Consider the following 20,839-nt stretch of genomic DNA (forward strand, 5'->3'; position numbering starts at 1 on the left):
TTTCTCTATTAGCTTTTTCATTTTAGATTTGGCCATGAAAAACCAGAATAACGACTAAAATGAAATTTCAAATAGCTGTTTTACATTTATTTTTATTTTTGTCACAAGTGGCTTGTGCTCATGTGAAAAACGAAATTGCAAATGAAGGTACTTCATTTAATTTTCAGTTTTGGCAGGATATTTGCGCAGATGTTTGGAAAAAGAAATGGCAAAAAGAGGTTTGCATTTACATTTTATTGTTTTAATTTTAATTTCTTTTTTGGCTGGATTTGCCTCCCATACTGGGCGAACCATCTTCATTCTAAAGAAGACCAGCTGTTTTGCCAAGTCCCACCCTTCTCTCCTTCTGATTGGTTGCCGGAAGAATTGTTTGAAAGATTTGTTTCACAATGGTGTCATATAATTGGTCGCAAACTGGAACTAGCCCCATGCCATTGGCCAGAGCAGGTTGCCCAGTCGCATGGCCCGCTGATAAAATGTTTCAACGATTTGTTTTAAAACGGTCTCGCCAAACTATTTCAACCACCTCTTTAGTTTCTGGACTGCAGATGTGCCATGTGTGTATGTTATAATTGTACTTTTGCACTAATTAAGGGGTGTAAGCTTGCTGGCTACACATTGCAGTTTCAATAGTAAAGTAAAAGTTTTTTTCTCCATAAAATTCTTCCTTTTTGTCATGTTTCTTTTCATTACCTTGCTTAATCTTTGTAAAATATTTATGTATAATTTTTTTATATATATTTTTTTCCACTGGAGTTGTTTTTTTTTTTACAATTTTTTGACCTTTTATATATTAACCTATCTTGCTAAATTGGCAAAATGATTTTAATTGCCTGCGATGGACTGGTGTCTGCGATGGCGACCTGTCCAGGGTGTATCCTGCCTTCCGCCCAATGACAGCTGGGATAGGCTCCAGCACCCCACCGCGACCCAGAAGGATAAGCGGTTTAGATGATGGATGGATGGATGGATTTTAATTGCTATCAAACATTGTTTCTATGTAGAATATCTAATTTGTAAATTACTAGTACCAGTATGGCAATACTTTATTGTATGAACAGTGAATTACGTTACAAAAGACTTTTCTGAACATATTGCCATTTAAAGACCATGTAGTCAGTATTTAAAGGATGCTGACCAACAGCATGTTCCTTCAGAAAGAGAGCAGAATTATTTTTGTTTAATTGGATTTAGTGCACAGCTTTTGAACAAAATCATATGTACTCATGGTTTTTATAGTCATTTTTAGATGTGGCAATACTGTGGCTTTTCAAACCTCAGGAAAACAAAATATCATGATGTACCCACGCAACACCTGATCACACTTTTTCATAGTATTTTTAAAACGTGTCATTAAAGCTGTGTTAGGTCTGTCGCAGCGTAACAAACATCCAAAAAACGAAATGTAAAATATAATAGTTGTACTATTGTGATGCATCTTGTGTACCATGAAAACATCTTAAATTACCATGATTCTATATGTTTGTGAGAGTGCTATCCACTCTCACAACTGTGACTGTGGATGCCCTACTGTATGTGAGCATTTAGACTCTTGTGCAAGCAGCCCAACTGCCATCTGGCTGGTCAGTACCTGACATCTTATGGCTTGTACAAGACAGTCAGGAAGGTGCTCTACATCGATGGCTGGTACTTATGGGACATCCTAGAGCAGCTGGACCCTGCACATCGAGCTATGTTTCCAGTCATCCTCATATGCAGGTAAACACACATCTCCATCTACAACACAAAACACAAGGGCAACATCTAAGACATAAAGATACATATGATTAAATAACGCACTTTAGATCTATTAGGGTCTCTTTTTGGGGTCTTCTGTCAGGTAAAGAGGGGATTAACGGTCACTCATGAAGTGTCTGACACAACCTGTCTGATGTAACGTTGCCTCGTTGAAGTGTCTGACACCTTCTGTTGGTGTCGTCGACCATTTTTTTTACACCTTTTGATGTCCCTGGTCTGGAATCTCCCATCGTTAAATCTCCCATTGTTCAAGGGGGTTGCAGGTGCAGACCCTGAGACTCCTTTTACAGCCAGTACCTAACTTTGATCTGTGAATGTGTGTGTTTACAGGTTGCCCTTTGACATGAAGGTCATGCGGCTGATGGAAGAGAGAGGTCCCCCGGCAACAGTGCCTCCATGCTATACCACAAACTGAGGGAGCAGCACAGTGAGGCCTGGATGACAAGCACACTGTAGTACCTTGCAGCGTATAAGAAATTCCAGGTCCCTGGTGTTGAGGTATAGCATGTGGCACCCCCACCACCCATGGCGAGGGGATGTCCGGACATGGATCAGTGAGATGAAGGCCAGGGTCACCTCCATTTTTGGATCTGTCTTGAAGATGGATTTAACAAAGCAGGTAATGTTTTTTATGTCAGATTCTCAGATGCAAATTATGCTTAACTGATTAAGTGTAGTAAATTATTATACTATACTATACTATACTATACTACACTACATTATACATTTAACTTTATGTGTGTTTGTGTGTGTGTTCATGCATGTGTTCGTGTATGTTCAGGTGAGCAAGAAAGTATCTAGAGCTGCAGCCGGGACAGCAGCCTGGGTGACCAACGTGAGCAATGAATATGGACAGGTGCTCATGTCCGTACTTGCAGCTCATGAGAGAGAGGGGCTGCTGCCCATGGCAGTGGGGTTAATGAGGCGCTACCGTGAAGCCGGAGAGTGGGAGGAGCTGGTCATCAGGCTGCATGTGTGGCGGGGTGAGGGGAAGCGGTCAGTTATTGAGCACACTAATGGAATTCTAAAAGGTCGCTGGATGTGTTTGGATGCAGCACAACATTGCCATGGAACACGGCATGCCAAATCTGGAGAACTCATTTTCACCTGAGTGCGGCCTAACGTTGATGGAGAATATAGTTCAAGTCATTTTATTCTGTATTTTTTGTTGATATGTATCCACAGTTTTATGTGTGTTTGCACCCATTATAAATGAATACATGGAAACGAATGATTGCATGTGATAAAGTGTTTATTTCATATTTAAATTAAAGCCTCAAATTATATTTTCTCTTTTGATTCTTGAAGTTGACGCATAATTGTAACTAATATTCACAATGGCTTAATTTACACATAATAAAACACTCTTAATGAACTATTTCTCATTGCTTTAAATCCCAGTAAAGCCGTACACCATTCGGTCCTGCCAGGACATCTTGCCCCTCAGGGGTGTTGAAAAATGCACTTGGCTTCTCCCGCACATCAGAAGCTTCTCTGCTTCCCCTGTTTCCACCCATGTTTCCAATGGATATTAGCACTTCTCATCTTTCTTCAGCCTTTTCCAGCCACCTTTGGGTCTGAGTTGCTATGCGATTTGTCCTGTCCATGGAGCTCAAACATCATTTCACTATATTTACAAATGAGGAATCTGAGCACACCCGAAAGGAGTCTTCATCTTGATGCATTCTTCTGATGTACCAGGGCCAGTTGATATGCTTTGAGATGCCACAGCCTGAACCCTCTTGTTTTTCCTTGACTTTTTATTCTTATCTGAGATATGATTACATAATTCCTTCATTTGAAAAATCCACCGACACGGTAGGTACTCTCCCCAGTTTTTTTTTAATTTATTTATTTTTTGGTTGTCTCACAGTGATTATTTCACCACTCCCTTTCTTCAAAGTGTCTATATTATGCTGATAATTTCCTCTGTTGCAAATGTAGTCTAATAATATCCAGTTTGCTTTGGATACCTTAGGTTTTGATAGTGCTCATGCAACTTCGATTTTTTTTCATGTTTTCTCTCTTTCTCTAGATGTCTGGCCAGTTTGCTTTGCCCCTTCCCACAGTTTTTAATCCAACTTTTGTTTGCCCTCTTTTTGCATGTTTTTTTTCACTTTCACTGGTGACACATTATTGGTCACAGACCTACCATTTTCCTCCTTTGATTGGCAGTCGGGCTGGAAAATTTCTTTACATGTACTGTCAGGACTGTCTGGACAGAGACTGGCCAAGTCAGAGCTATCTTCTGATGGGAAATATTCTGAACCACTTATATCTTCCAATCATTGCTCCTCATGGCTTTCAAATGATTCATCAGCTGTATTTGTCAACTGCTGTAACATGAAATGTTTGAATATAAAAAGCGTATCTTAACAAAAACAGAATGAATTTGTACATTTACATTTAGGGATGGCGACTCATTTTGCTTGCTAGATGCATTGAAAGCATCTATACACATACTAATGTTCCCTTAAAATAGTTGATCTCATATGTTGCGTTAAAAACATCCTCAACACCAAGACTTATTTTTACCCCTTACCCCTTGTTTTCAAATGTGTCAGCTTGCCCCTTGGAACCAAGTTGGAACAATTATTTATTATCGCCCACCCCTAATTCTTCGGTGATATGAAGCTGAAGTCAGCTATTTTCCAGCTATGGGTCATTCTACACAAATGTCCACTTTTTCATCTATCCATAGGTGTCACTGGTGTTATGAATGCTCATTGGTGTTACACATAAGAAAGGTAACCCTTTACACATGAGCACTTCTGTGGTGCTTGGAAGTTCAAGAAGGGTCTTCTTGCAAAGCCACTGGCCACTTCTATCCAGCCCACTCAAAGTCAACTTGACTCTTGAGCAGTGTTGAGCTTGACAAGCAAATGCTAAAAAGGCTTCTCCATGTGCTGGCTTCACAGCTCCACGCTCACAACCGCTGTTTTTACTCACATCATTGTCACTGCTAGGTTGAGAGTTGTCCACCATCTATACATACACACCCAAGAGTGGTCCTGACGAAGGGCTAAAGGATGGCCAATATAAATAATGCAGAGAAACAAGATGAGCTGCAGTTTTTAACTGTACAGGGTTTAACAAGGTAGATGTGCCTAATAAAGTTGGTAGTAAGTGCACAAAGTGTGTAAAAAGTCTAGCAACAATGCTACTGACTAATTAGTTTTTCTTTAATAGGACACTTCGTTTGTCTCTTTTACTGTGTCAAACATGAGAAAGGACTAATTTTTTATATTGATTCTTCTGAAACAATAATCAGTTATGAAAAGTGGTGAAATATTGAATAAAACTTTGTTTCTTACAAACATGAATCAAATAGTTTAATTCTATCTTTCTCACAATACATTCAGTGATAGAAAAAGAGTGCTAAATCTGAAAAAAAAGTTTTCTGCCGGTGCCTCACAACACTGAACTGTACCATGTATGTTATTTATAATTACACTTCGTAAAGACAGAGTAGTCGACATTACCAGGCTGAAAGTGGTTTTCACTTGTTTTAATACTCTTCTGGTCATCCTTGAAGAATGCTGACAAAACACAAAGTGAAAAAATTGATTTGCAGTAGCTTTAGCTTGCATGTAGCAATATCAGTATTAAGGCTCTTTAACGACCTCGTAATTCAGAACATCTAGTGATATTCGGGAGAAAAAAATTCACAGGACAAAATGTATCGGGTTCTAAACATTTTTATTTTTTCCAAAACCCCATTCATTCAGGCAATAGAGAAATCAAGCTTAGACCTGGAGTTCCACACCTGGAGGCATAACACGGACCACAGAATGACGCATGACTACAGTGGTCAAAATGTCCGTGCGATGTGGGTGTGATTAGTAAGTAGTTGGGTAAGTCTGGAATGCAGCAGCTAAAAATCATTCGTGAGCCATCTGCAATGTCTCAGAGACATACTGCATTGATGAGCAAACATTCTATTAAAAATGTATTTCAGACACATTGGCTTGCATCTCAAGCGTCTCTGAGATGTAAAGGTTATGTGCTTACAGAGCTAACACACATTAAAGTGAAGTAGTAACTCCAACTCCAGAGTTTGTATTTTCAGAGCAGTGAGCTTTTGTTTTTGGAAAACGAGGCTTAGCTTTTAGCTTTTAGCTGTGGCTGCCGTACATAGCCAGCCATGCATCTAATTAACATCAACAGGGTTATAAAAAATCCACATAGGCATTTTTATAATTTGCAAACAATAAAAACATTGCAAATGTATAATTAATTGATCAATTTACCGTGTAGGACTCGTCATCACTTGCCATTGTCAAAAGTTTTACGTTGCGGTCGTTTGTCTAGTTTCAGTGTTCTCAACCTGGCAACCCGGTGAGCTTCAAGTCTGGGGAGAAGGTGCAGCGGCAGACAACTCTGTCCAGTATTTTTAATTTTGACTGTAGTACCCATTTTTAATGCTTGTTTTCATTATTACGTATTGATCCTTTAAATAGTTTTATTCTTTCTAAAATACAATTTTTAAAATATATTAACTGATAAAAATTCTTAAATGAAAGCCAAAAGGAAAAGTCAGAGCCAATGAAGCACAGCCAGTAACACCTAGCATGTGAGTGTGACAACTAGCAGCCACATCAGACCCCTCACTGCGTCTTTAAGTGGGGACACTGGCACAGTCTTTCCTTTGTCAGCAGCATTTTCAGCTGCAGCTTTATCAGTAAAAATTAAGAGACACTTTAAGATCAGGAAAGAACAGACGCTGCGGCAAAACACTGGAAAACCCACTTGTGGAGTCACTGGTGAGTGCTTTCTGAATGCTAGTGTATTTTCAGATGTATGCTAGCAGCTATTTAGCTTGTTAGTGGCTAGCAGACTCAAAAACATTTATTTCATACTACTCAGTGAAAGACTGCAGATAATATTTAGTAAATATCAGCTCATTGTCTGTTTCTATATAAGAAATAGGAACTTGTGCGTTGTTAAAATGCTGATATACAGCAGTGAAAAACCTCTAGGCTTTTAGCTTCACTGCTACATGTGAGCTATGTGGGCGCTTGGTGGTGCTGTGTGAGTGAGACGTGGATCTGTGGCATAAAATGCTTTTTATATATTATCTCTTTTGAATATGTTAGTTCAAGTGCTCAACATAAGCAATGCTGTTTGAGATGTGTATATACCATTTTGGCTCATTATATTAAGTAATTTCAGTAATTCTTGTAAGAAACTTTACTTGGCTAAACATTTTTTCCTCGTTTTTTCTTTCTCTCTTTAAGAATCAGAAGGGTGTATTATTGAAGTGGTTCCCTGTGTGTTTAACATGTTATTGGATTACTTTAGTGACTGTACACAGGATTGAGTTAATTGACTTGTGTTCTACATATGTCAGTTTTTTAGCAGGACAAATTTTCACACTGGAAACTGGAACTGTTGTAAAGGCGAGGCCATACACTGAAGATGCAGAAGAATGAAGACAGAAGACAGAAGACATCTTTCTGAAGACAGAGAGGACTTTTACCCCATGGCCCGGGCCATACAAAAGTACAATTAGGTTAAAATATTTTTAACTAAAGCCTGGGTTCTTGCGCAATTATTAATCCATAAAATCTTCTAACTAGTCCTCTTGAACCTAGAAGTGATCTATTGTCCCAGCATAGCAAACAAAAGTGGCACAAGTAATTTGATTGATAGCTAGCTAGGTTAGCCAGCGTGCTAACAGGCTGGTAAATGTAAAAAATAATGTAATAATAATAATAACTGTGTTTAATGCCATGTCAACTTATAATTTATTATATAATACATAGTTTATAGATTGCATTTGGCAGCTTTAATCATTAAATTTAGTAAAGTGAGCCCACACTTTTGAATGTCTTACACTTTTAGCCATGACCAAAGAGCTCAGAATGACGCTTGGAATTCAAAATAGTTGTCAGTGGCATGAAAACTTCTTCATCACACAGAGCAGAACTCCCCTCCCGCTGATCCAATCTAGCACCAACCCATTGAAAATGCATGCTATGTAGAATTAATTAACATTACCTAAATACTGATAGCAGCACTGTTTGTCTCAGATGTTATCAGTATTTCGGTTCTGACTGTTCAGGAACTGATACTTATTTAGTACCAGTTCTCGATACCATTCCCTACCAATGAGACTAGGTACAATGCAGGTATACCTAATAAACAGGAAAGTCAGTATATAGTTCATATAGGAACAGGCACATAAAAGCTATAATGGAAACAATTACCGGCATCAAGCCAAGGAAGCAGAATAAGATGAGGTTCTTGTCCATGAAGTCTCCATCAATCCATCATCTTTAAATTCACAGAAGTGTTCCAAGTCAGAACTCCACACATTCTTTTTGCAGGAAACTCCACCAGCTCTCTATTCTGTGGTTGCTAGTACTGTGGCACAAGTACTGCTGAATATTCCTGACTGAGCTGTTTTCTGTTCCCATATCTGCACCTAACGATTCAGGCAAATCTACCAAACTCTCTGACTGTATCAAGGACGAAACCTCTACGAACTCTGATTTTGCTGCTGGTGCAGTATGTATTCAGCCATAACATTTTCCTTGAGTTTCCACCAATAGTCCCATTGATACATATGCTAAATTGTTTAAAACTGTCAAATAGTCAACATACTATACAAAATTGCATTTCAGTGCTCAATGGGTCAGAGCCAGGAGCACAGTTCAGATATCTGAGTACCCTCAATAGCCAATCAAAAGAGCTTGTTTGGCAAGAGCTGGATATCTAGTCAATCATTGGCTGCTGGTGATAAGACCCACCAACTTAATACAACCACATTTCCAAAAAAGTTGGGATGCTGTGCAAAATGTAAATAAAAACAAAATGCAATGATGTGCAAATCATGTAAACCCTATATTTCATTGAAAATAGTACAAAGACAACATATCAAATGCTGAAACTGAGAAATGTTATTGTTTTTTGAAAATATTGGCCCATTTTGTATTAGATGCCAACACGTTCCAAAAAAGTTGGGACAGGGGTAAAGTTTTGTAATGCTAAAACACCTGGTGGTTAATTGGCAACAGGTCACTAACATGATTGGGTATCATGAAAACCACTGTCTGTGTTCATCACTGCCTCCACAATTGCAAGTTAAAATGCAAAGAACTAACCATATATAAACAGGACCCAGAAATGCTGCCACATTCTCTGGACCCGAGCTCATTTAAAATGGACTGAGGGAAAGTGGAAAAGTGTCCTGTGGTCTGACGAATCAACATTGGAAATTCTTTTTGGAAATCATGGACACTGTGTCCTCCGAGCTAAAGACTCAGCCTGTTATCAGTGCACAGTTCAAAAGCCAGTATTCATGATGTATAGGGGTGCATTAGTGTACATGGCATGGGTGACGTGCACATCTGTGAAGGCAACATTAATGCTGAACGATACATACGTTTTGGCAACATGTGCTGTCTTCCAGATGACGTCTTTTTCAGGGAAGGGCTTGCTTATTTCAGCAAGACAGTGTCAAACCGCATTCTGCTTGTATTACAACAGCATTGCTCTGTATTAAAAGAGTCCAGATGCTAAACTGACCTTCCTGCAGTCCAGACCTTTCACACATTGAAAACATTTGGAGGTTTATGAAATGAAAAATTCTATTTTTATTTACATTCTACACAATGTCCCATTTTTTGGGAAATGGGGTTGTATATACTGCATGCACCACTAAATCAGCGCAAGTCCACGAGTTTTGCATCTCGCTGGACAATGGAGAACACTGAGACAATGCGGGTAAACTCTGTTTATAACTGTTCATGTAACGGTTATGTTTTAGTAATCCACAATTTGTCATAGAGGCAGAGAGTAAAACTGCTAACTGTTGTGTTTACACTAGGTAGGTTTTAGCTAGGTAGGAGCACAGTATTCCATGCATTTCAGTATTCCATACAGTTGACACTTCCCACGATTGAAACAATAAAATACTTCCAGGTCATGTGCTAAATTTAATCTGGTGTCAGTGTCATTCATTCCTCTTTCCATAAAAGCTGTTTGTGTGACCACCCACATTGTGTTTTGCCTTCAAATTCCAGTATGTAGCGCACCCACATAGTGTGCAAATGGCAAGTGAGGAAGGGTTAGCGATGCAACTGCTATAGGGCGGGAAAAACTTTATTGACTAATTTATGTATGTTTTTGTGCTGCAGCACATATTGATAATGCTGCACGTTGTAACTGCAATTTTAAACTGTCATTAATTAACATGTTTAATGATATAGTACCTGTAATGTTAGTGTTAGCACTTAGAATAAATAAACAATATGATTAAGTTAATTATTAACATTGAATTAAGCTATAATAATAATAATAATAATAATAATAATAATAATATAAATGTATTATTATTATTATTATTATTATTATTATGATTAAATTCACATACATAGACAACTCATTAATGAAATTCAATCTATCTGACATTAAACATTTAAGCTTTTTAGAAATGTTAACATAAAACCATAAAAAAAGGCAAAGTTACCACAGGCCTTAACTAACAGTTAACATTACCTTGTAAGTTACCATATTAACACCACACAATGAGTAACATGAAGATTTTTTTTTTATTTTCCAGGAACACAAGCATGTCAGGAAAGAAAAAAAACAATATAGGGAGACCCTGTTGATTGCATTAGAAGAGGTGAAGACAGGGAGCAGAGGGTGACAACTGCAAAAAATATGGGATTCCCCATACGACTTTACAGGAAAAGGCAAAGGCTGTAGTTACGGGTGGGAATCTCTAGGCACCTCATGATTCAATTCGATTACGATGCATCTTTTTTTTCTATACATGATTTCTATTTTCTTACTGTCTGAGGACTTGCTAGTTTTAAAACAAAGTATTTGTAATGATCCATAATGGATTTACGTCCAATATCTTTTATTAATAAAACAAATGGAAGTGATGTGGCAAGTGAACTAGAAGGCTCTCATTAACTGCTTTTGTTCGGAGACGCTGCTGCCACTCATCTGTGATAAAATGCGCTGTTATGGTGAAATAAGATCCAGTGGTAATGGATGACCATGCAGCACATTATATATTCTTTAGTGATTGCATAACTTCGGTTTTGGTCTAGTGAAAAAAGGGGGGGGGTCGCGAAAGACTACAGGTCACGTAGCAACGAGGTTTCACCAAGCGAGTAGCGAACGAAAAAGGAAAAGAGACAGACAGACGAACATTTGGAGATGAATGGACTTATTCGCATTTATAAGCAGTACAGTTGGTTTCCTGGTACGTTAAATCTGCAACAAGAGACTGTCAAACACTAACTAAAAAGTTGCGAAGATGAAGTCGCTTCTCTTTCTAATTTTCCCGTTCCACCTTAAATGGTGCCGCTTTTACATTCGGCTCTTCAGTCAGAATTTAAGGTGGAACGGGAAAGTTCAGTAAGAAGCTGGTGAGTGAGAAGCAACTTCAGCCTTGTAAAACAGCGGCACGCTGAGAGACATTTTACAAGAAACTATTCAACTTTTGAGGAAAAGTTTTCTGGTGGAGTTGGAAGAAAAGCGGCAATAGCTAAAACTTAAAGCAGAGCAAAGTAAGCTAAGTCTGCGTTTTCGTTTATATTTTTAACCTAAACTAGGACATTATCACATACTGAGACATACTGGACATAAATGTTGTGGCTCCCAAGGCTATTTGATTTTTGTTGAAAGGACAAAATGGCTCTTCTTATCATTTGGGTTGTGACTCCCGATCTAACCTGGCTTTTAATGCAGAGGCTGCCGGTCGGATTTCTTGCTCATCCAGTTGTTTTTTTGTTATGTGCCGCCGCAGACTGTCCGGGCACTGCACTTACCCACTTCCAAGTTCCACCCTTTGTGTTCTGTCAACATTACGTTATAAATTAAATATTTAGAAAATCGATTTTTGACATTTGTGAATCGATTCAGAATCGTCCACGTCTGCATCGCGATGCATCTAAGAATTGATTTTTTCGCGCACCCCTAGCTGTAGTGCAGGCACCCCACAGTTGATGAAGAGGAGGCCTTGTTTCTTTACATCCTGCAGGAATCCCTAAGGCTATACAGGGGTTCTTTGCCATATTTGAACCTGTCTACATCCAGCATAGCCTGCACTGCATATGCACTGATGGAGCCCTCTCGTGCTCTGTATGGAGTTTCAGATGAGGGCTACATGGATTCAGAGCTCTTTCTGAAGTGGGCAGAGAGGCCCCTGGTGGTGGTCATGGACTAACACGAGACCCACCAGTCTTTTGAAGCCATCACTTTTTGCACGGAAAACAACATTGAGCACACACACAACACACATCCTGCAAGCCCTGGATATTAGTGTCTTTGGCCCCCTAAAGCACCACGTAACTAAGTTGGCCACCAGCATGGGTTTAGTGCAGGGGGACATAGTGGTGGGGAAGAAACAGTTCTCAGTTCTCACAGGTGCTAAAGTACTGCTACCCAAAGGCCGCCACACCTGTGAACATCCAGGACAGGTTCAGGAAATCTGGGATCTTCCCTCTTTGTCTGCAGGTGATTGATCAGCTGGTTAAACTTGTTCCGGCAAGTCATGCAGCCACCATGGGGCACCCCCAGTGGCAGATCCAGTGGTCCAGCCCTGCTGCCTTGCCCAAAAGATGCCTCCTCCATCAAACCCCTTGGTGGAAGCAGGGGTGATTCCTCCTGGCTTGGGCCATATTCTGGTCACTCCTCGGTTTGAAGACAGGGGAGGTGTGTGTCGTCAATTGTAAAATTTTGACTTATAAATGTCTGAGAAAATATTACATTAGTACATTTTATTTTTATTTTCCTTTATGTTGGCATTTTAGATATTCAGGTATGCAGAGGTGTAAGTAAGGAATTACATTCAATCTCATTGCTGTAATTGAGTACAGTTTTCCCTGTAACGGTACTTTTTGGAGTAGAATTAAATCGTAGTACTTTTACTTGAGTTAATTTTTAATGAAATACTTTTACTACAATACTTTAATCTTCATAACGTTACAGAGTAAAAATAAATGATGAGAGTATCAGCTCAGAAACAAATATGAACAAAGTGTGGTAAAATTTAAAAGATCCACCAATCAAAAACAGCAGTTCCGGCAGGAAAAAACACTACAGAGATGTCCAGTTTAGTGGAGAAGCACAGAGGAGAACTTAACCAGCACACACGAGGAACAGACCGCGTCCAAACGGTCATCTGTATTTATTTTCACACAAACTAAAGAAAATGGCGTTATTATCAGCAGCTAAACACGAAACTGGCTGAGATCCACTTTCACAACTCGACTCTAGCCTGAGGCAGCATTAGCCCAGATGTAGCCGAGTCAGCTCAGAAATATGTTCAGGTTATGAAAGCAGAAATACGAAAAAGTAACTAAGTATCTCGGTACTTAAGTAGTTATTTAATGAGTAGTTATTTACTCTTACTTGAGTCATTTTATTAACTAATACTTTTACTTGTACTTGCATACTGCAGGTATGCTATTTCATGTCTGCTGAGTCCATTGACATATACAGAGTTGACATGGAGGTTTGTAGGGTGTATGCCAGAGACAAAAGTGGCATAACAAAACTCAAAACTCAAGTTTGTTGAATGAACTCATCCTATAAGTTCAGACAAGCTGGTCATTTAGATTGTCTAATCTAAAAGGAAAACTACTTGTTACAGCAACAAAAAGTACATCTGTAGATACCAGATCTATCATTGGGTGTGTCTCAAAACCTAGTGAGCTCTCTAAATATACAGCATTTTATGTCACAATATGCGTGCTCCCGACAAGTAGGCTGTCAGAATTCTTAGATACCTCAAATATGCTGCCTACTGAGGTATCTTATTTTGGCCGAATATTGAGAGAGCTTCGGATGTTTCCTCAGCTGCTAAGGCAATCCCGCGATGCAATGCAGCGCAACTTTCGTTGGAAGATGATGGAAGCAATGCGGGAAACAGTGAAGTCATCTTTAAATGTAAATCTGATATTCTGTGTTTTTTTTATTTGTTTTCTTGTCATAAATCTGCATAAATAGCTTATTTTTGCTATTTATGTTCGTCATTGATCATTTTCCAGTTTTCGGAACACCAAGCCATTAACATGCACGCTAGCAGATTTTGAAGCATCAGGCTATTGTTTTCAGTAGCCAGCTGGCTAACAAACTCGCTGGCTAACAACTTAGTAGGAGGTTTTGTCAAACATTAATGAAGAGGTAGTGCTATCTAATCGTTGATCCATTTAAGTGTGTCTTGAATAGTTTGATAGAATTATGGGGGTTATATGGTGCTTTTCTGTAACTTGCTAGCTAACCAGCTATTTAGTTCTCCGTCTTTGCCTACACAAGTTGTTTCCACTTTTTCAGGGACCAGATCAGAGCTTGAAGCATTTATTAAGGCTCGTATAGAGAAAGAGAGGCTGTTCACCGGGGAGAAAAACTCTGCATTGTCAGCTTGGAAGTAAGAAAGTTAGGGTGTTGGTTCACCAGTTAGATTAGGGGTGTCCTATCTTATCTGCAAAAGGTGGCTGTAGCTGCAGGTTTTCATTGCAAACATGTAGGAGCTCACCTGATTCCCCTTAAACAGGGCAAACAAATAATCAGGAAAACCTGCAGCATCGACACTTTGCAGAAACGATTGGACATCAATGAGTTAGTCATGCATGTTTTTAACTTAACAGTATGTAAAAGTAAGTGATTTGCTTGTGTGGTAATGTGTCCTCCTAAACTGGTTAAAATTTTAGTTGGAAAAATGTTGAATCTTTTGATCTATTTACCTAGTTTTAAAAAATAAAAGTCCTAATTTGATTTTGTTTGCTTCTTGATAGGACTATCCTTTTGGAACTGGGGCTACAAGAGAAAGTGACTCCTCAACAAGCCTGTAAAAAATGGGACAATTTAAAGAAGAAATACAAGGTAAGTTCTAAGATGGAGTTGCAGTACATTATTTGAAAGACTAAGGATTTATCTTTTTCAAACATTTGTGTATTTCAAACCTAATTCAAATATATAGGTTGTGACGATGCTTCGCCAAACCCTGTGAGGAGACACAAAGTCACCGGATAGGTTGTGACTGAATGGGTGTGTAAAATGAAGATGCAGGCTGGAGATAGGACGACTCTGGGCAGTTCTCTGCAAACTGTGTGTGATTTATTTACAATGTGCAAACAAAATACAAAAGAAAAACTATACAAACCCAAAATAAACAGTGGTTCAAATGTTGACCCGACTCGATAGCAGTACAGGTAATTATACTTAGTCTTAGGCCGCAAGGCCATAGAACTATACTTTCAGCTTTGCTCTACTCCCTTTCCCTCAGTTTCCTCTCAATCTGACACACACACACACACTCAGACTCTGGTGATGGGCAATGCGTTTGCCTCATCACATAGTTTAAGTATAATTCAGCTAGGCAAAAGAAAGCAGAGTGAGGTTAGATTACAGGTTTGCATTTATTTTAGGAGCTGAAGTGTCCACTGTCTGGAAGTGGGACAGACAACGGGGAAACCACTGCAGGCCCTGGTTCAGCCTCATGGATGAGGCTTTTGGTAACCAGCCCTCGATTTCACCACCTCTGCTAATAGCCTCATCAGATGAGGCGGAACCAGGGCCATCTTCTGCTGTGGCTTCCCCATTGTCTGAGGAAAGACAAAGGAAGAGGCAGGGAACCCTTATCGACCTCTTGTGAGAGGACATGGAGAGGGAGAGGGAAAGACAAGAGAGGAGAGAGCGAACAGAGCAGGAGCGGTCTTCTTGAAAAACTTAGCAAAATTAACTAATGCATTTTAAAAATAAAGCTTATTTTCTGAAATAATTCTTGATTTTTAATTTTTTTACATACGTTTCTTTTTATGTTAATCTTGAAATGCGGTAATGTATAAACTAATCATAATAGGTTTTCTCTTTGGATGAATTAATTTATTCTTTATTGATAACCCATTAGAAACCCAGTCTTGTCCTTAAGAATGCTTCATGCTATACCTTTCACAAATTTAAACTTACAGACTGTTCAATCATTAAGGTCAGTTCTTTATTTTATAGTATCTTGACGTTTTCCTTTAATGAAGGTCATTCTTGTTGTAAAATCAGTTGGAACTGTTTTTACAGTGTAATCTCGTTGGGGTGAGATTTAACCAAATGAATACTGACCTACAGTTTTTTTCACACACTGCAAAAAAAAATCCTAAAGCTTTCTTATTTTGATATTGAAAAGAAACAATTAACTTGTCTGTACACATTTTTACATGTTTTAAGCAATTTTAGCATACTGCCAAAAAAATTGACACTTCCACTACACATAAATTGCCTAACAAGTAAACATGTTAGAAGGTAAATAATATTCTATGCAACAATCAAAACTAGAATTATCTGTTTAGACCAGATTTAAGATGTCACTTTTGAAGATACTTTTCTCAGTGCTAATATAACATTTGAAAATGTGAATTAACTAATTAAACTCTTTCAGTTCCTGGACCATCAGTACATGTCAGCGATGGCAGCCCAAAGCTACTCCCGTAGATGATGACCACTGACTGCTTCTGTGCCGTCTTCCTCCTGCCCATCCTCTTCCTCCTCTCCATCTTCTTCCTCCTCAAGCTGAACAAGTTCTCCTACTCCCATGCAGATGTTGTGCAGGGTGACACAGGACGCAATCACTTGTGCCACAAACTGCGGGGTTCTGAAAGGTTTTGCGTGGTAGCCATGTCTAACTAAAACATTTAGTATTCCTTTTTAATAGTAATTTCTTCTTAATATACAAAGTTTGTAATGTCTTTTATAAGATTTGCCAAAGTAAGAAACTAACATTCAATTGGACTCACTCCCCTGGAATCCCATGTGCATTCCACGCTTTAACTACCCTGGTGAGTCCAAGATGGGCAACATGGCAAGACAGGTTGGATACGCAGTATCTGGTTGCATTATCTTCCATGTCCAATTCATCTTTGTCCATTAACTGAATTAAGGCCTCCTTGATCAGGTTAATAACCCAATTATTTACTTCTGGCCACATTTTCTCAACTGTGTGGTTTTGTTGGAGGAAAATGTTATTTAATAATAATTAAATAAAAACAAAATAACAAATACTTGGTAAAAACAAAAACTTGCACATCAGGGCCCATATTCACAAAGCTTCTCAGAGTAGGAGTGTTAATCTAGGACCTTTTTTTTTCAGTAAAGTTATAGTAAATAAAAGAGGAATCTGATCTCAGATCAGCATTCCTACACTGAGAAGTGATTTGGACACTTTAAACCAAACCAGAGTTTGCAGATAAGGAAGCCATGACTGATTGTGTCTGTAGTTTGCAAAAAAAAATTCTTTCCCATGATCAACTCGTACTTGGTCCCATAATCCACAGGACAGAACTGCTGGTCTGCAACAAAACAAGAACAGTATTTCTCAATGGTATTGATAAATCCATTGCAATTGAACTGACAGCTTTTTGGTTACATTAAACAGTTTTGAAGTCCACACTATGAAATGGTTGTGGTTAGTAGAGTGATTGCATTGTTTATATCAATTTGTAACCAAGTGATGGCCAATTACCTATAGACTTCTCCATATATTGTGAGGTTATTCTTTACAGGTGTAGCCCGTGTGTACGAGTTACTATGTTTGGGACTCAGTAAAGAAGGATAATGCTTGTCCTAGGTTCATGGGAGGGGTTTGAATCACTCACAATAACACAGGACTTAAAGAAAATGAACAGTGACATTTATTGTACACCACAATGAGTATTTAAGTCTTTGGCTTTGGCTTGGAAAATAAAAATAAAAATAAAGAGTAAAATAAAGGTTGAGAGCTCTCTATATCAAAATAAATGAATCAATTTTTTTTTTTCCTTTGTGTGTGTGTGTCAAAGTCCATCTACCCGGGTAGTTTGTTTTGAATGTATATCTTATCTGGTTCCAAAAAGTCTTGGATGCACTGAAGATGAAGTTCAGTCTGCTCGTATCGCAAGGTTCCAGGTCTCTTCGTTCAAGTCCAGGGCTAGGCTCACCATCCAAAATCGTCAGTACAAAAAAACCAATCGGAGTTCTCATGTTCAATGGAATAATTCAGAAGTACATTCGAAAGCTTGATAAAATAAAAGGGTACTATTCACTTCAGGTGCATAAATAACTCAAAATGTGTAAATTATTCCAGTATTTCACAGTTAGCATTGGTTTTCTTTCCAGTTAACTCAACAGCCGGTTCTTAACACGTTGTTGGAAAATGGAGACTCCCTCTTCTTTAGGCGGAGCCTCGTTTACTTAGCTGGTGACACAAGAGCGCACCCTACTGGTTGGTTAGGATAAAGATTTTATTAAATAACCAAAATAATGTATAGGGGTTACACAGGCATTGTAGAATACCCCACAATTTTGCTGCTGAATCCATCAACTGCAAGTACATCGGTGAACCCAAACATCCTAAGCTTTTCATTTTGATCCAAATGGATTTTATGCCCCATTGTACTCAGCACTTTAACACACACAATTGAGATTTCTTGCACCTTCAGTGAGAAACAATGAGAAAGTGTCACAGGAGATGAGATCAAAAAGTTTACAGATTCAGGCTCACAAACATTTTTATTATATGATTTTATGTCTGGCTAATGATTTCCACTTGATTTTGAGATCCATTATTAAAACACTGCATAACAGAAATTCAGAAATTCAGAAATGGAGAAATTCAGCCTGCACAGGTTTCCAAAAACACACACTATATACAAAAAAGTTAAAACCAACCTCAAAATGGTGAATGGCTATAAGACTTTTTGCTTATTCACCACATTTTAATATGGAAACAATATGAAAAGGCTGTTATATTTGTGTCTTGTCAGTCTTTAATTGTTTCCTGTTTGGTCTTTGGGGACACCAGGCAACATCAGTCTGGCACCTCACCTGGCACTGTGCCTCGTGATAAGTCTGATGTGTAGCTCGCAAACGTCTTCCCACTCTTCTGATGCATGAAGACCTTTAGATGACAGATTCTTGAGTCTTCCCCAAGATGGCGGCGCAGTAACACACACTGGCCTCTCCGGGTCCGACAAATGGTGCTCTGTTTTATTAGTTTATGTTTCGTGTTCTTTCCGACGCAAGTACATGGAAACCACTGCAACTTTTGTTTGCCACCGCCAGACCCTGCTACAGATAAGGAAACAGACAGAAACCAACCTTAAAGACGACCTGCTGCAGAAACTTTGTGAGCTCAGTTTGCTAAGAGAACAAAGCTCACAGGGGCCTGCTTGCACCCGGCATTCCTCTGTGTTTCCTGATGAGAGAGGCTGAAAGCGCTGCGCAAGGAGGCAGAAGCGTGGGAAGAGGGCTGGGGTCCGTGCTAGGCTAAAGGCTAACCTTAGCCAACCCGCTACACCGGCAACTTTTCTCACAAATATTTGCTTGCTGGACAATAAACTGGACTACATCAGGCTCCAACAGACTACCCAGCAAGAGTTCAGAGACTGCTGTGTTTTGGTTTTTATTGAAACTTGGCTTAGCAACAACATTCCTGATGCCGCCATTCAGTTGGATGTGCTGACTTTGTTTCATGCTGGCAGAAGTGCAGCACTGATGGGAAAAACACACGGAGGAGACATGTGTTTACATCAATACGGAATGGTGTAAAAACTCTGTGCTTGTTGCAAAGTACTGTTCTCCACTGGTGGAGTTTGTGATGTAGGTCATTTTACCTCCCTTGTGAATTTCACGCCACGTTGATAGCAGCAGGTTTACATTCTCCCCAGCAAGAACGCCAAGGAGGCGGTCTGTGAACTGCACAGAGCCATCAGCAAATTGCAGAACATGCACCCCGACGTGCTGTTTATTGTCGCTGGTTACTTTAACCACACAGATCTCAGGTCAGTGCTCCCAAAATTCCATTAACATGTGGACTTTGCAACGAGAGGGGCGAATCCACTGGACCTTGTTTACACTAACGTTTCCGACATGTATCAGGCAGAATCCCAACCCCACCTTGGCTACTCAGACCACATCTCTGTAATGCTGATACCCACATACAGACCACTCGTCAGACGCTCCAAACCAGTCCAGAAGCAGGTGAAAACCTGGCCTGCAGGAGCCATCTCTGCTCTTCAAGCTTTGAGCAAACCGCATGGGGCGTGTTTAGGGAGGCTGCCACCGGGGTTGGGATAGCTACTGAAAAATTGGTAGTTAGCTACTTTGTAGCTACTTTCCCAAAATTTGTAGCAAGCTACAATTTAGCTACTTTTCCAGAAAAACCTTTTAGCTACTTTTTGAAAAGCAGTGCACTACTGTTCAGCTACTTTCAAAGTGCAATTGTCAGAATGTTTGTGTTTCTCCACCTGACACACAAAACAAGCCCAGCTGACAGTGTGAACAAGACACTGCATTTAATTATGTGCCAGAAAGAAACATACAATTGAAACGCTGCAAATATACAAAAAGATCACCAAAAAGTAAGTTTAGGTGTAAACAACAATCAAACTTTCACAACCAAAGGCGTGATATCCAACAAAACTTTAGACTTAGTAAAGGCAAAGTCAATCATTCCATGTTTTCTTAACAAAAATCAACAAAAATAACTGTATACACTGTAAAAAATGTGACTAATGGTTACTTAAAAAAATTATGGAAACAAGTGACACGTAATATAATTAAATCTAATTTAATTACCTAAACTTTGATTAAAATGCATTAAATAAGTGAACTAAATTTAATCAAAAATATTAAGTAAATGTTAATAAAAGCAACAGTTAAAATGTGTTGTATTTAGTAATAGTATGCCACATTATGAGTTAATGTAGCCCACAATATTGAGTAAATACAAATAAATTTAACAAGGAAAATTTAGTAATATCTACCAAGTGTCTGAGTAAAATTAATTTATATTTACTCAATATCTGGGGAAAACGTATTCACATTTACTAAATATCTGGCGAAAGCTGCTTTATATTTACTACACTTTACTACAGCTGTGGTTGCCAGATCTTCACAGTAAAAATATACAGTGAAAAAGTATAAGACATTACAGCATGCTTTTTTGCCAACCGTAAATGTCACTGTTGAGAACTGTTGATTGTTTACTGATAATTAAACAGTGATAAATACAGTACAACCGTATGACACATTACAGTATTTTATTGCAAAGCTGTGGTTGCCAGAATTTCATTGCAAAAAATGAAAT

Source organism: Colossoma macropomum, unplaced genomic scaffold, assembly GCF_904425465.1.
Source record: "Colossoma macropomum unplaced genomic scaffold, Colossoma_macropomum, whole genome shotgun sequence".
In the NCBI taxonomy this organism is placed as follows: domain Eukaryota; kingdom Metazoa; phylum Chordata; class Actinopteri; order Characiformes; family Serrasalmidae; genus Colossoma; species Colossoma macropomum.